This window comes from Protopterus annectens, chromosome 13.part0 (assembly GCF_019279795.1).
Source record: "Protopterus annectens isolate FY-2018-M chromosome 13.part0, PAN1.0, whole genome shotgun sequence".
In the NCBI taxonomy this organism is placed as follows: Eukaryota; Metazoa; Chordata; order Ceratodontiformes; family Protopteridae; genus Protopterus; species Protopterus annectens.
This window is the reverse complement of record NC_056747.1, coordinates 749,923,968-749,939,092: the sequence shown is the minus strand read 5'-3', so window position 1 is coordinate 749,939,092 and position 15,125 is coordinate 749,923,968. Positions and strand designations below refer to the sequence as shown.

The window sequence follows — 15,125 nt, the reverse complement described above, 5'->3', positions numbered from 1 at the left end:
AGTTTTAGCACTTGGCCTTTCAGGCTGTGTCATGGTGTAGCTGTCAGCTTGTCAGTCCAGTATCAGCCAAGTGTACTGCTTCCAAATACTGGTGTCTGTGAACTTACTAAACCTTTGTTTTTTTTTTTTTTTCATTGGAAGCCAGTTATACCTGTCTTTATATGAAGAAGACTCCTGCTTTTCATCAGCAGGTATTATGATACTGTATCATGTGTCTCAGCTGCATTCATTGTTGGTTTAACCTCTCACCTAAAGGATTTCACATTTGAATGCAGAACATTAATGTCAGTATTGGAAAGTGAGTCCATCTGACTAGCATGGTGATAGAATCATGAGCCTTTTGATCACAAGGTAGTTGTGCAAGCACATTGAATCATTGATGTTGGGTAAAGAATTCACAGAGCATCAGACTTTTGATTAGAAAGCAGTCACCTTCTGCACCTTTTGGAATTATCATTTTGGTTCTTGTGTGTTCAATTTAGAGCCTTTCTAAACCAATGACTGTCTGCAAATTGAAACTTCTCCCATGAAAATTACATCCCTGGTGACACATGCTTCTTTCTGTAGCACCTTAATTTTGCACTGTCGTAGTGAAACTTTACCCTTCTGCTGTAAGCCATAAGTACTTCAGCTCTATGAGAGCCAAACCACAATGTTCTGTTAACTGTACTGGTGGCCTGATTGAAAATGGTCTCTCTCCTAGAGGACCTTGCACTTTAGCCTTAAGCTTCAAGTGCTAGGACTGGTAAAACAGTTCAATAATTATAGTGAGACATCCTTCATTTATTTATTTGTTGACCTGGTAAGTCCAAGGAAATAAGGAGCTTGCACAAAGTAGGATGGCCTCTGAATTATCTCTTTGATACCCCTTAACAGCCATGTGAGAAAGCTAAGAAACCTATATTTTCTCAGGTTTCTGTTGTCCAGATGAAACAGGAAGTCTCCATTGAGGTACGATTCATAGGTAGGTAATAGGCTATCTGCCCGAAGGCTTTTATAAGCCTATCCAGAATGTACTGGTTTTCGCTGCCCCCCTTAGATTAGTTCCCTGTGCCTCTGTCCAGCAGAGCCATTGAAGTGATCCCCAGGGTAAACTTTCTGTTTCCCATCCACTCGTCAAGGTTTCTCTTGAAGAGTGTTAGCCTGCCTAATGTAGATTGGAATCTTGTTCCAGAGCATGGGAAGTCTCTGGGACAGGAATCTATCCCTCCAGCATGTCCAGTATATTGTTGTGGTGAGGTTTAGATCCCTAGAGCGTGTGGTTCGAGGGGATATGGTTTTCTTTAGGTGGAGCATGTCCTCAAGGCAAAATAACATACCCAACATACTAGTAATAGGTGACTCTATAGTCAGGCACACTGACGTCCCACTCATAGGTAGGTACTAGGCTATCGGCCCTAGGGCCTATACAAGCCCAGCCAAAAAGGTACCCTGGCTTTTGCCACCCAAGGAAATAATTTTCCTGTGCCACTGTCAAGCAGAGCCACAGAAGTGATCCCTGGGGTGAATTTCCTATTTCCCATCCAGTCATCAAGATTTTTCTTGAAGAGTGCTAATGGGGAGCGTTGTTTGATATAGATAGGTAGTTTATTCCAGAGTATGGGATCTCTCTGGGACAGGAATCTATCTCTCCGGCATGTTCTTTTTATTGTGGTGACAAGGTTTAGGTCCCTAGAGTGTGTAGCTTGGAGGGACTGGGATTTCTTTAAGTGGAGCATGTCCAACAGCTCTGGGTTTGACATAGCTTTGTATGTTAGGCAGAGATCACCTCTGAGTAGGCGATATGCGACGGAGTAAAGCTGGACTTCTTTGAGACTGTCTGCGTAGGGCATCTGTTTGAGGCCGGTAATCTCTCTGTGAGGTATTTCTGCGGCCTTTCCAGTTGTTGTAGATGTCTTGTGAGGTACATACCAAAAGGGGCATTGTACTCTATAATGGGTCTAATGAGTGATGAGTAGAGGAGAACAATGACCTCTTTTTTTCTGGATGAGAAACCTTTTGTGATGAGATGTGCCACGTAGTAGGATTTCCTGACTATTGTGGCGATGTGATTATCAAAGGAGAGACTACTGTTCATCTGTGTCCCAAGGTCTCTTATCACACTTTTGGTGTTAAGTAGACTACCGCCTATCTTGTAGTTCATGGTTACAGAGTTTTTACCAAAGAGGATGACAATGCACTTTTTGGCATTGAGCTTGAGGCCATGGCTTTGACACCAGGCATCTGTCTCAGTGAGGCCCTTTTGTAGGTTGTCCACATCATTAGGAGTTTCGATTATGGCTCCTAGTTTGCAGTCATCTGCGAACTTCATTAGCCAAAGCCCTTTTGCGTTACCCTGTACTTCAGAGAAGTAGATACCAAACAGGAGAGGACCCAGGACTGAACCCTGTGGTACTCCACTTGTCACTGGTCTGAAGTCGGATTTGGAGTCCGCTACATTCACAGTGTGGGTTCTGTCAGTGAGCTAGTTGGCAACCCATCTTGTGACATATAGGGATGTATACCTAGTTTAGTGAGTTTATCTATAATTCCTGAGTGGTGGATGGTGTTGAAAGCCTTGGCAAGATCTAGATAGGATGTGTGAACCACCTTACCCTCGTCTACGGCTTTGGTGACTCCTTCAAAGAAGTCTATCAGGTTTAGGAGACATGATCTGCCTTTTACAAAACCGAACTGGGTGGGGTCCAGAGTTTGGAGATTACCATTGTCTTTGTTTATAAGTTCCATGATGGTATGTTCCATGGCTTGCAGACCAGGCTCGTCAGACTAATGGGGCGGTCGTTCCCGGGGTCTGTGATGGCTCCCCCCTTGTGGAGTGGGATAACTGTCGCTGTGTGCCATTCAGCAGGCACAAAGCCTGAGGTGAGGTTATGATTGAACATGGTACTTGGGTGGGGTGCCAAATCGTTCTGTAGTTCATGTAGAACGCAGCCTGGGATGTTGTCTGGTCCCATGGATGCTGTGTTCTTGGCTTTGGAGAGTGTGGTTTTTACTTGTGCAGCCGTGATTACAGGAACTTTGCATTCTTCCAGTATAGAGATGGGCCCTTTAGGGGGTAAGAAGGGGGTAAAGTTAGCACTGAACCTATCTGCCAGGACGTTGGCAATATCAGTTGGGTCTGTATATTTAGTGCCATTGTGCTGTAACTCAGTAACTCAGAGCAGATCTGAGTGTTGCCATTGAGATTCTTGACATAGCTATAGAATGCTTTGTGGTTGTCTTTAGAATCAGTGATGATTTTGTTTTCGTAACTAGCTTTGGAGGATTTTATCAGGGATCGCAGCTTCTTACTGAGGCTGACCAGGGAGCTCCTCCACTCATGGGATTTTACTCTCTTTTGCAACAGTTTCTTCCTTCTGTTGTACAGTTTGTTTATAGCAGGGGACCACCAGATTGGCTTCCTTTTTTTGGAGGATAGCGTCTTGGTTCTGTTTGGGATAGCATGATCCATGCACTCATGTAAGTGCTTATAAAATGCAATTGTGTAGGATTCAGTAGTCGTAACTGTATTGTCCATCTGCATGGGTGTCATGAAATTCACCACTTCTGTCTTAAGAAGCGTGAAGTTGACTTTGAAGAAATTTTTTACCGTGGTTTCCTTAATGGAGGGTGGGGGCAGGATGTGGATATCTAGGGTGATTAGCTTATGGTCGGATCGGACCAATGAGGCGTTGACTTCAGGTGTGCAACATCGGTCACTCATGTTGGTAATGACTAGATCTAGGATATTGTTGCCCCTGGTGGGGGTGTAGATAAGTTGATCCAGGGCATTGGAGTTTATGAAGTCCAGAAAGCGTTGAGTGATGAGCTCACATTCCGTTTGGCTCCCCTCATCTCCTGCTGTCATGACACCTCTGGAAGCTAACGAGGTTCAGCTTCCAGGTACATTCCATCTGGATAAGGTAGCTGACAGGGCAAGAAAGGGGGAACCCTCTGTGGGTGATTTCTGAGGAAACAGACAGCATTCCAACAGATCCTAGTTCAAGAGGATGTCTCGGGTACCCTTGTTGAGGTACATAAGGAGTTTGCCCCACCTTGCATTATTTCTGCTAACACTTCTAAAAGAGGAAGCAAAAAAGAAAGCATATCTTCCTTCCTGATTCTTCAGGTTTGGGTATGGAATCTTTAGCTTATTTCTCACAGATCCAATCCTACTGCGTTTGAACTGGAGAATGAAGATGCAGTTTCTCCTGACTCTCCTTTGGAGGAAATGGATTTTGGTGGCACTATTTTAAAAACGATTCAACACTTCCACTAGGAAGGTAAACTAATATATGAAATGCGAAAGAGACACTATAACTTGCTAATCATGAATGTCCCTAATCCTTCAGCTAGTCCCTCTGTACTGGATGCTTTGCGAGATACCACTTGTGCTTTCTTGAAAACCTGTGTCACAGCCATCTGCTCTTAAACAAGCAAAAAAATTGATAGGTTTTATGCAGTCCCAGATTCTGATACATTTTTACACAAAACCCTGCTGTGTTTTCAGTCAAATTAGACAAAGAATCTAAACTCCTGCCTTCAACAAATGCCTTGCCTAATGATGATGATAGTAGGAATATAGATAAGGTACAAGAAGAAAGTGTACACGTCTGCTACACTTTCTTTTCTTGTCTGAAACTGTCAGACCCATATGACCATGTATCTTTTGTCTGTGTTTGATGACATGAACCAACTATTTTCAGATATTTCTTATTCTGCAAGTAAAGCCTCTTCATTGTTTTTGCTTAATTCTGCCACACAAGTTGCAGAATATTTAAGTGTGTGGCTATGAAGCTGCTGTTGTCTCTTACAAGGCAGCAACAACTGGATTTGCTTACAATCCTTTCCTTTTGATGTCAAGACTGTTACTGGATACCCATTTGCGCAAAGACAATCTTTTGGTCTCGCATCTGTAGTTTTCAAAACTTACAAGGGAGGAGAAAATCATGCAAGATTTTAAGCAACCTTTTTCTCTTCCCTGTGCCAAAATTTCAGAGAAATTGCCCTCTAAAGATGAACCATTCTTTCACAAATGCCAAATGTCACAGCAAAAAAAAAAAAGTAAACATACAGAGAAGTGTCAGGAGAAACCTAAATCTGATTTCAAAGGACATAAAAAATCCTTTGGTGACAAGACATCAAACTTATGACTACCAACTTCTCTGCCTTCCTTCCCTCCCACCTCAGCCAACCCATTTAATTTATTTCAGGGAAATTCTCTGTCTGTGCCACTTTGAAAATCAGTATCATCAGACATAATCCAGAAGGAGTAAAAACTGACTTTGAACCTCTTCCCCAGTTTCTTCCAGAATTCACCAAGATCCCCCAAACCAAGAACATCTGATGTTCTTCTCGTTTCACTGTTGCAGTCATCACACTTGGGTTATCTGCCTGCTGCAGGTAGCCCTCAGTCAGCCCGAATACCAGAGTATTGGGATTTCTGCATTGGATGCTGTCGCTTCTTTCATGATGATAGGTCATTAGGGGTATAAAACAGGCACCCGATGCCATTACATCAGTCTTTCTTGCTGAGAAGGAGCCCGAAGCAGAAGCAGTTCTCAAGTGCTGGTCGGCCGCTACCTGAAATTTTCGTTTTTCAAGTTTCAAACCTGAAGTCTTCTAAAGCTAAGTACCCCATTGGGGATTCTTTTTTCTTGCTCTAACCGATGTCAGAAAAAGTTAACAATTGTCTTGCCTGGGGAAAGCAAACACCTTACAGAGATTTTCATTCTTACTGCGTCACCTATTTAGGCCCAGACCATGACGACCCTCGCTGTCAGTTTTGTGCCTTGCATAACGCCCTAACCATTCGTCGTCTGACTATTTTTGTCGCTAAATTCTTTCGCTCTCATTCTCCATATTCTGAAATGGCTTCGGTAAGTGATCCGACTACCAATCTTCCGAAAAAGCGCAAAGATAAAGACAGAGACAGACCCCATATGTGAAAAACTGCCGATTACGCTTCTGTTAAGCTAGTCGCCAGTCTAGCAGTACTCAGTGAGGTGCCTTTGCAGCCCCTGATGCCCACTTCTACAGATTCGCAGGCCTCTGCTAAGACCCATTCGGAGTCCGGTATGCTGCTAGATGCTGCTTTGACTATGGAATCTGCAGATGTCTCTACCTTGGATGGGTCCGGAGCCGCTATGCAGGCACCAGCTTCTGAGGGTGTATTCCGACCTACCGATATTCACATTGAACTGACAACTTCATTTTTAGCTAAAAGTACTGAGCTTCTCAGGCTCAGAGTACGCACTATGCCTAGAAAACCGACAACCAAAGAGTATGCTGAAGCTCCCATGCCTCAAAAACAAATGCTTAGAATGGCTGAAGACCTTATCACCCTAATGAGGGGAAGCCAGCCTTCCCCTGCTAAGAGACCAAGAGTTGAGTTTCTTTCTGATTCTACAGACCAGGAGTACGATGACTCTGACCCTTCTGATTACCAGGACATACCCTTATCTACCTTTGAGGATTCAGATGCAGAGGAATCCATTCCCTCTGCCTCCCCTCCAGAGGATTTTTCTTTTGGTGAAACCTTGCATACTTTAAGGGAGCATTTCCACTGGGAATGCCAGGATTATCCTTAGCCCAAACAGAGACTCATAGTATTTTTAGAGTTGCCTCAGCACAGGCCCCTAGCTATACCCCGTGTTCTGGATGTTGTCGATGATGTCTTTATGGAATCCAGTCTTACTCCAGACACTTTACCACCGGCCCCTAGAAAACCTGACAGGTACTACACAGTACCCGATTCTCACAAATTTCTCTTTAAGAATCCTACTGCGGATCCGGAGACTGTTTCCCAGGGGCCTAAAGGTTTTAAGACTACTACAGCCAAAAATCCTACTCCTTCAGACAGGGATTTCAGAGCTTTAGACAGATGGGGTAAGAAGGTATATACCGCTGCAACTCTTGCCATCAGGGCATTGAATTGCCAGTTTTATATGTTGAAGTACCAGCAACATATAATGGAACAAATTAAACAAAAAATGGTGTTGCTTCCAGATTGTGCAGAAAATAAAGATTTACAAGAGTTGATGCATTCTGCAAACCAAGTTAGTAAGCATACTTTGCAGTGTGGCTTTGATGCCCTAGAAGCATATTGCAGGGCTGCAGTCACTGGATCTGTACTGTGAAGGGATGCTTGGCTGAAGGAACAAACCTTGCCAGACCATGTCAAATCAAAATTACTATTCACTCCTTTAAATCAGGACCATTTGGCACCAAAGCAGAAGAGGTTCTTAAAAAGATGGAAGAAAAAGCTAAATCTATGCAAACTGTTAAATAATTCTTACAAGTGCAACCACCTAGATACAGTAGGCATTGGCCTACAAAAAACTGGTCCTTTCCAGCCCCTTCCAGGCCTTATCAGTCCAAACCCAGGGGAAGCAGACCACCAGGACTACAGTCTCAGGGTATGCAGAGATCTAAACAATGGAGTGTTCCCACATCAAAAACAGGGAGTGACAAGCCATCCCCTTATGGTAAAAGCTCACAATGACTTCTCAATTATCCTTCCCAGCCCTGCCCATCTACTTGCACCCCTAGGAGGAAAATGTGCCCTTCATGACAAAAACAGGATGTCCATTACTCAGGACTGATGGGTTCTAAACATTGTATCCCAGCCCTGCCCATCTACTTGCACCCCTAGGAGGAAAACTTGCCCTTCATGACAAAAACTGGATGTCCATTACTCAGGACTGATGGGTTCTAAACATTGTATCCCAGGGGGTACAAATTCTACTTCCATTCCCTGCCAACCCCAAGCGGGTTTCCAGACCTTCCTCCAAACCAGTTGGCAGAGGCTCAAAAGAAAGTACATTCCCTGCTCAATATCAGGGCCATCCAACCTGTTCCAGTAGAACAAAGGGGACAGGGTTTCTACTCCAGACTGTTCCTGGTGCCCAGAAAAGAGGGCTGTTGGCGCCCAATCCTGGATCTATCAATTCTCAACACTTTTCTGGTGGTCCCAAAATTCAAAATGCTAACCCTGCAACAGTTTCTCCCTGTGCTAGCCAAGGATGCCTGGCTAGTCACCCTAGACTTAAAAGAAGCCTATCTGCACATCCCCATAAGGGAGTCTTGCAGGAGATATCTCCGCTTCAGGGCAGGCTCTATGCACTATCAGTTCTCTGCACTTCCCTTTGGCTTGTCTACTGCACCCAGAGTATTCATAAAGTGCCTGGCTCCAGCCATTGCATACTGCAGGCAGAGAAATATCCAAATTTTCCCATACTTGGACGATTGTCTGATTCAGGCAGACAGTCAGGAATTACTGCAACACCTGGCATTTGTAAAAAGACTTCTATCTTCATTGGGGTATACCATCAATGAAAAGAAATCACTAGTGCCCAGTCAAAAAATTGTATTCCTGGGAGCAAACTTGAACACAAATTCCCAGATGGCCTTTCTCACTCCAGAAAAACAGATCTATTTGAACAACTACTTCAAACACATGGCCACCAAAACCCAGCTATCTGCAAGGAAAATACTGCAAGCCCTAGGGTTTATGGTCTCATGCATTCTGCTAATTCCATATGCAAGACTGCATATGAGGAAACTTTAATGGTATTTAAAAAGTCTTTGGTGCCAACATTCTCAGGACCTGGAAACAGTCATTCCGATCATTCCTTGTCTAAGAGCAGAGTTCCTTTGGTGAGCAGAAGCATGCAACCACAACAAGGGACTGCCTTTCACTCAACCCCTCGCCGCCCAAACCCTAACTACAGATGCATCAGACTATGTATGGGCGGCTTACATGGCAGGCAAATGCATTCAGGGAAAGTGGAGCCGAAGACAAATTCTCCTGCACATCAATCAAAAAGAGATGTTAGCTATACAGTATGCTTTGACAGCCTTCAAATACCTAATCCTTCCAGGACAACTGCTGATAAAAACAGACAACACCATAGTTATGTGGTACATAAACAAGCAGGGGGAACCCATTCTTACCCACTCTACAGGTTAACCATGGCCCTGTGGAACACAGCCTTGAGCAACTAAGTGCATCTGCAAGCTCATTTCCTGCCAGGCAAACAGAATTCACTGGAAGATGACTTAAGCAGAAATCTCCTGGACCCACACGAGTGGAAATTGGAGCCCAACACCTTCAACCTTCTAATCCAGAGGTGGTGGACCTCTTTGCCTCCCCCAAGAACCACCAGTTGAGCAAATCTTGCACCAGGAACCCTCACAGCAGGGCCTGGAAGATGGATGCCTTATCCTTCAAATGGGAAAATCTCTCAATTTATGTCTTTCCCCCTCTGCCTCTCCTCTCAAAGGTACTATTCAAGATCAGACAGGACAGCCCAAGGGCAATTCTTATTTCCCCAGATTGGCCATGCCAGCACTGGTACCCACTCTTACACAGTCTGACAACAGTGCCACCCTGGCACCTTCATCAGACGCCTTCCCTGCTGTCTCAGCAGGAGGGACAGATTTTGCATCTACAACTGCAAACCTAAACCTTGCAGCCTGGCTTATCCCCTGAATACTCCATCAACAACCCTCAGCAAGCAGGTGCTGGATGTCATTCTTGAGGCCAGAAGGCCTAGTACTAGAAAATCCTACGCTGAAAAGTGGAAAAGATCTTGCTCTTGGAGTCAAGTCTCAAGGAAAGGACACAGCTGTGCCATCCTTACCTCAAATCCTTGATTACCTAGCAGAGCTACTCCACAGAGGCCTATCCTTCTCCTCCATTAATATTCATGCCTCTGTCATCTCAGCTCATTATAATACTGAGCCACCTCTATTCTCTCACCATCTCTTCAAACAGTTTCTGAGAGGGGCTAACAACTTAAGGCCCCCTAGGAGAGTACCCATCCCTGCCTGGGACCTTAACTTAGGACTGGAAAAGCTCACGCTGCCCCCTTTTGAACCTGCAGCTTCAGCAGAGTTAAAATCCCTTTCTTGGAAAACAGCCTTGCTTTTAGCCTAACCTCAGCTAGAAGAGTGTCTGAGTTACAGGCACTAATGGCTGTGGAACCCTTCATTATTTTCCATACTGACAGGGTTTTCCTGAGGTGGTCTCCAGTGTGGCTCTAAATGAAGCCATTCTTTTGCCAACCTTCTTCCCTAATCCTTAAAATAAAGGGGAGAGGATCCTGCACTCCTTGGACGTGCACAGACAGCTCAGGTTCTAACTCGACAGGATGAAACCTTTCAGAATATCTGACCGACTGCTAGTCAGCTTTGCTACAGGGGCAGAGGGCAAGGCCATTTCAAAACAAACTATTTCCAAATGGATAGTGCACTGCATCCATTTCTGCTACAAGCACCATGGAAAACCTACCCCACAGGGGATCAGAACACATTCCACTAGGGCTACTTCCAACTCTACAGCATTTCTCAGGGGAGTCCCTACCAGGGACATTCTGGAAGCTGCAACCTGGAGTTCTGTACACACCTTCACCAAGTATTACCACTTACCAATTTTTTCTAAATCCAGAGCTGGATTTGCTACAGCAGTCTTACAAGGCCTGCTAGCCAGCCCTAACTCCTCTTGAATGCCTCCACCCTTCCTCAGCAAGTGGGAATGACCACAACAGTGAAACACGAAGAGCATTGTACAGTTGTGTACACTTACCATAAATGTAGATGTTCGAGTGTATTCACTGTTGCAGTCCTGGTTTCCCTCCTTCCAGCCCCCTGTTTTTCTCTATCCTTTCTACCTATCTGCTGTATGGCCATTTTATATGGCAGGGGTATTTACTTTTTACTGGTGGTGTTCCACACCATATACTAGCTTCCTATTTGGGGTGCTCTTGACATCTGGGGCAAGAAAAACTGATGTAATGGCATCAGCTGCCTATTTTATACCCCTGACGACCTGACGTCATGGAGGAAGTGACAGCATATGACGCAGAAATCCCAAGACTCTAGTATTTGGGCCGACTGAGGGCTACTTGCAGGCAGATAACCCAAGTGTGATGACTGCAACAATGAATACACTCAAACATCTACATTTGTGGTAAGTATACACAACTGTACTTTTTTTCCAGTCTTACAAGATGTATTCTATCAGGGAACTCTAAAATTATTCCTACATCACCAAAAAGGACTATTCTTTGTTCCAAGAAAGGCAGGTGCTTGACGACCCATTTTGGACTTAATTCTGAACACTTTCCCAGAAAATTCCAAAATTCATTCTCTCTCCAAAGTCGTCTTCCTGTGATTTTCTAACAAGCCTTTCAGGTTACCTTGGATCTAAAGAACGCTTATCTTCATGTTCTTATTAATCCAGCTCACAGAAAATGCTTAAGATTTTGTGCTTTAGGATTTAAGTTTTCAGTATTCTGCTTTGCCCTTTGGTCTTTCTACAGCTCCAAGGGTATTCACAAAATGTTTAGCCCCTATAATGACATTCGGTATGCTGCAAGGTATCCACATATATCCTTATTTACAAAATATTCCAATTCAAAGTACATCAAAAAAGGGAAAAAATGCATAATCTACCATTCACTATGGCTCTATTTCTTTGCTTAAGGTTCAACCTAAACCTGAAAAAATCCACCGTGTAACCTTCACAAAATTTAGTGTTTTTAGGGTGCCAACTGAAAACTTCTTGCATGATGGCCTTCCTTTCTCAAGATAAAATTCAGTTTCAAATATCATCTCTGCATCTTGGCCATGAAGGCTTGGCTGTTTGCTTCTTAGTACATTGTTTCTCCAGGCAACTTACATTTCTTCAGAGATGTCCTTGATGAGCAGATCCAAGGCAAACCATCATGAATGGATGAAGAGAGATGTCTCCTTTCAGATTGCTCATCAGTGGGGAGCTCCCCAGATAGATATTTTTCCCTCCACTCTTAGCAGGCAACTCAAAACTGTCTTTCTGCAGAGTCCCATGCACAGAAATATGAAAATGGAGGCTTTATTAATCTCTTGGAGTGGGAAAGTTCTTTTTGTTTCCTCCAGTTCCCCTAATTCTGAAAGTTTCTCTCATTCATCCCAACTTGCAAACTCCAAACATGACAGTTTTGGTACCATTCAGATACCTTTTTCCGAGGACACTGCAGTACAGGTATTACATGGGACTGGAAAATCTGCTACAAGAAAAGCTTACATTTCCAAATGGAAGATATTTTCAATTTGATGCCAAAAGTAAAGACTTATCACCTGTCAAGTGTATCAATTATCCTCAAATTATTGTACAGCTGCTCATCTCTGGACTACCATACTAGGGTTGCCACCTTTTCAAATAGCCAAAGTGGGACATTTTTGGTATAAACATCAGATTTTACAGGCTGACACATACCCACGGTCAGTACAAAGGTTAGAACTTAACTTTTTTGCCTAAATAAAAGCTTATTCTTGTAGCATTTTAGTTGCTTATTCTGTTTCTTTTAACATTTAGGTATTTTAGATACAGAATAACTGTTTTATGAAACTATTACATAAAATATAGGAAATAATTTTGTCCTAAAATCTCAGGACATTTGCCATTTTTACAATTTTTTGTCAGGACACTACTGCCCAAAGAGGGACTGTCACTCGCAAAGTGGGACAGGTGGTAACTCTATACCATACTCTTGTATTAAAGGACATTTATCAGCATTTCTTCCTGTTTGTGTATGGATCCATCTTTTTCTTCACAATAAACAATTTCTAAAAGTTGTTCTACACATCAGTCTTCCAAGAAAAAAAAAAATCATTTTAAAACTTGATTTATGCACTGGAGAAATTAACTCTCTCCCCGTGTGATCCCCTGACTCTTCTACTACTATAAAATTCATCACATGGAAGAAGCCAGTTTTGTTGGTGGCTTTGACTTCTGCTAAGAGGTTCAAGAGTTGCAACTTCTTATGGCTTCTCTGCTGTTCCTGTTTTTTTTTTTTTTTTATACAAAGACAGCGTTTCCCTTGGGACAAGGTCTTAAATGTCTTTAAACAACTCTATCCATTTACCAGCTTTTTCCCTAACCTTTAAAATAAGGGAGAAGTGATCCTTCATTTGCTGGGTATTCACAGGCAGCTTAGAATCTTTTTTGGCAAAACTTAGCTCTTTAGAAAATCAGATCTGTTTGTCTTCTTTGAAGGTAAAATATGGGTTTTCCTACACCAAATTACATAAGCTCCAGATGTAATTCTTTGCTATATCTTTTTGTTACTCCTTTCATGGGAAAATCCCTCCATTACAAAGTCAAAGTTCATTTTACTACAGCTGCTGTTCCTTCTGGTGCTTTTTGTCAATGGTTTAGACTCAAAGATTATTTTAACACTTCTGTACCTCAGTCCTTCTCCCAATCAGTATAAACACTTTGAGAATTTTCCTATCAGTGAGCAACACTGCAACATTTATCAAGGAAGGACATTGTACAGTTGTGTAAGAACTTACTTTAACAGTAGATGTCCAAATAGATCACTGTTGCAGTGTCTGAACCCCCTTCCCTTTTTTTTATGTTCCTTGGCTGTTGTGGACCTACTGTTTCCTCTTTCTACCCTACTGACCTGAGTCCTGTTTCTGCGCCTGAATCTACTCTTCCTGGTCAAGGAGAGCTCTGAGAGACTTTGCTCCCATACATCTCTTATGTACTACTACGTATTCTCGTGCATAGGTTGGTCGGATGTACAAACACAAGAGGAAGGCACCAATGTTTGTTATATTGGGCAAAGGTATGGTGTCCTGGACAGGATACTTTTCGTAGCATTAATGCAACAGTGATCCATTTGGATATCAACTGTTATAGTAATTTCTTACACAGCTGTACATTCCCATTTAATGGATTTATAGTTGGACTTGGAAAAATAATTCAGAATGTTAATCATTCTTTTTAAAATTAATCAGGACTCTGTCTTTTTAAGACTGAGTACAGTAGCAGGACCCAGAATACAGTAACCTAAATTTAACAAAATGAAAAAAAAAGCTTCCTAATTACAGATATGCTGGTTGAATAAAATGCGCATTTCTGGGAGAAGCCTGGTGTTTATACCATGCCACAGCAGTATTATCCTTGGTGAGATAAATAACGTTAACAGTGTTGATGAAAGGCTACTTTGGAAATTGCATGTTTACTTTCAGACTATCCCTGCTATCAGTATTTATTTCTCTGGAAAGCATGTCATAATGAAGCAGTGAAGTTCACACTGAGTGGATTCAGAAGTGAATGATGCCCTCACAGCCTGCTGCGTGCAAAAAGAGACAGGAAGTTCTCATTTGAAGCTGCAAATCTTCTGTTTTTCAGTAATTATAGCCTCACTTCTGTATGATCCAAATTTAACACTGTTCAGATAACTGCCGCTAAGTGTGAGTTTTCCATTTTAGTTTAGAGCAGTAATATTTGCATTTGTATTTTTGTTCATGCAGCCAGTTGTTGAAAGTTCCAAAGCTGCTGTTTCTGGTGGATAAACCTCAAAATAGGATCTATAAAGTAATTTGTAACTACTTAATGATTAGGAAGTGTAAAGCAGTTCTGCTTATTTCATGCAGTCAGTCAGTCATTCATTCAGTTTCCTAAAGCATACTTTATCCTATTTGTTATGGACAGAACAAGTAATGTAGTGTTTTTCTCAGCCAACAAATTGTTGCCTAAAAGTCCATATTTTCCATACAACCAGCATTATGGATTTGAAAAGTATATCTTATGTAGGGGTGAAAGCACTCTGCTTATGACTTATCAGGGCAAATTAAATTCCACAAAATTGCTAATACAAGTGCTCGCACATATACATGAGCACAGAGACGCATGCATAAATATACAATTTTTTTTTAGAAATGGCTGAACTCTTTTTAATGGTTCACTGTTTCATTAAAAGTGTTTCAAATTTTAAATGGAGTTCTAAAACCAAGGTTGTTTATAGGCATTTTATCTGGTACAAGTTCAGCAGTGGTGCCACTGACCATGTTCTGTTATTTAGTTTTAGAGTTACACTGCACTTGTCAGATGAGTGCTAGAAGGACCGAGCAGTCAAAGATCTAGATGTGTGCCAGGAGTAAAAGAAAATGATCTGACTTGGCGAATGTGCAAGCTCTGATTTATTGGCTGTGATAAGCATAACTGAAGAACAGAAGCTCTTGCCTGATTGCATATTCATTAGTGACATAGATTAGCATTAACAATGATGTTTACTATTTCTGTTTATACCTCCTCCTTACATGCAAAGGAAAGCCTAATCATTATTTAAAATAAAATGACATATGCTGGT

At 42.4% G+C, this 15,125-nt stretch overlaps 1 protein-coding gene across 7 annotated transcripts in view; it reads left to right on the top strand.

The window, feature by feature from the left end:
* MYO18A (myosin XVIIIA) overlaps positions 1-15,125 on the top strand; it is a 2,129,602-nt gene that overhangs the window by 1,454,315 nt on the left and 660,162 nt on the right. The window lies entirely within an intron of this gene.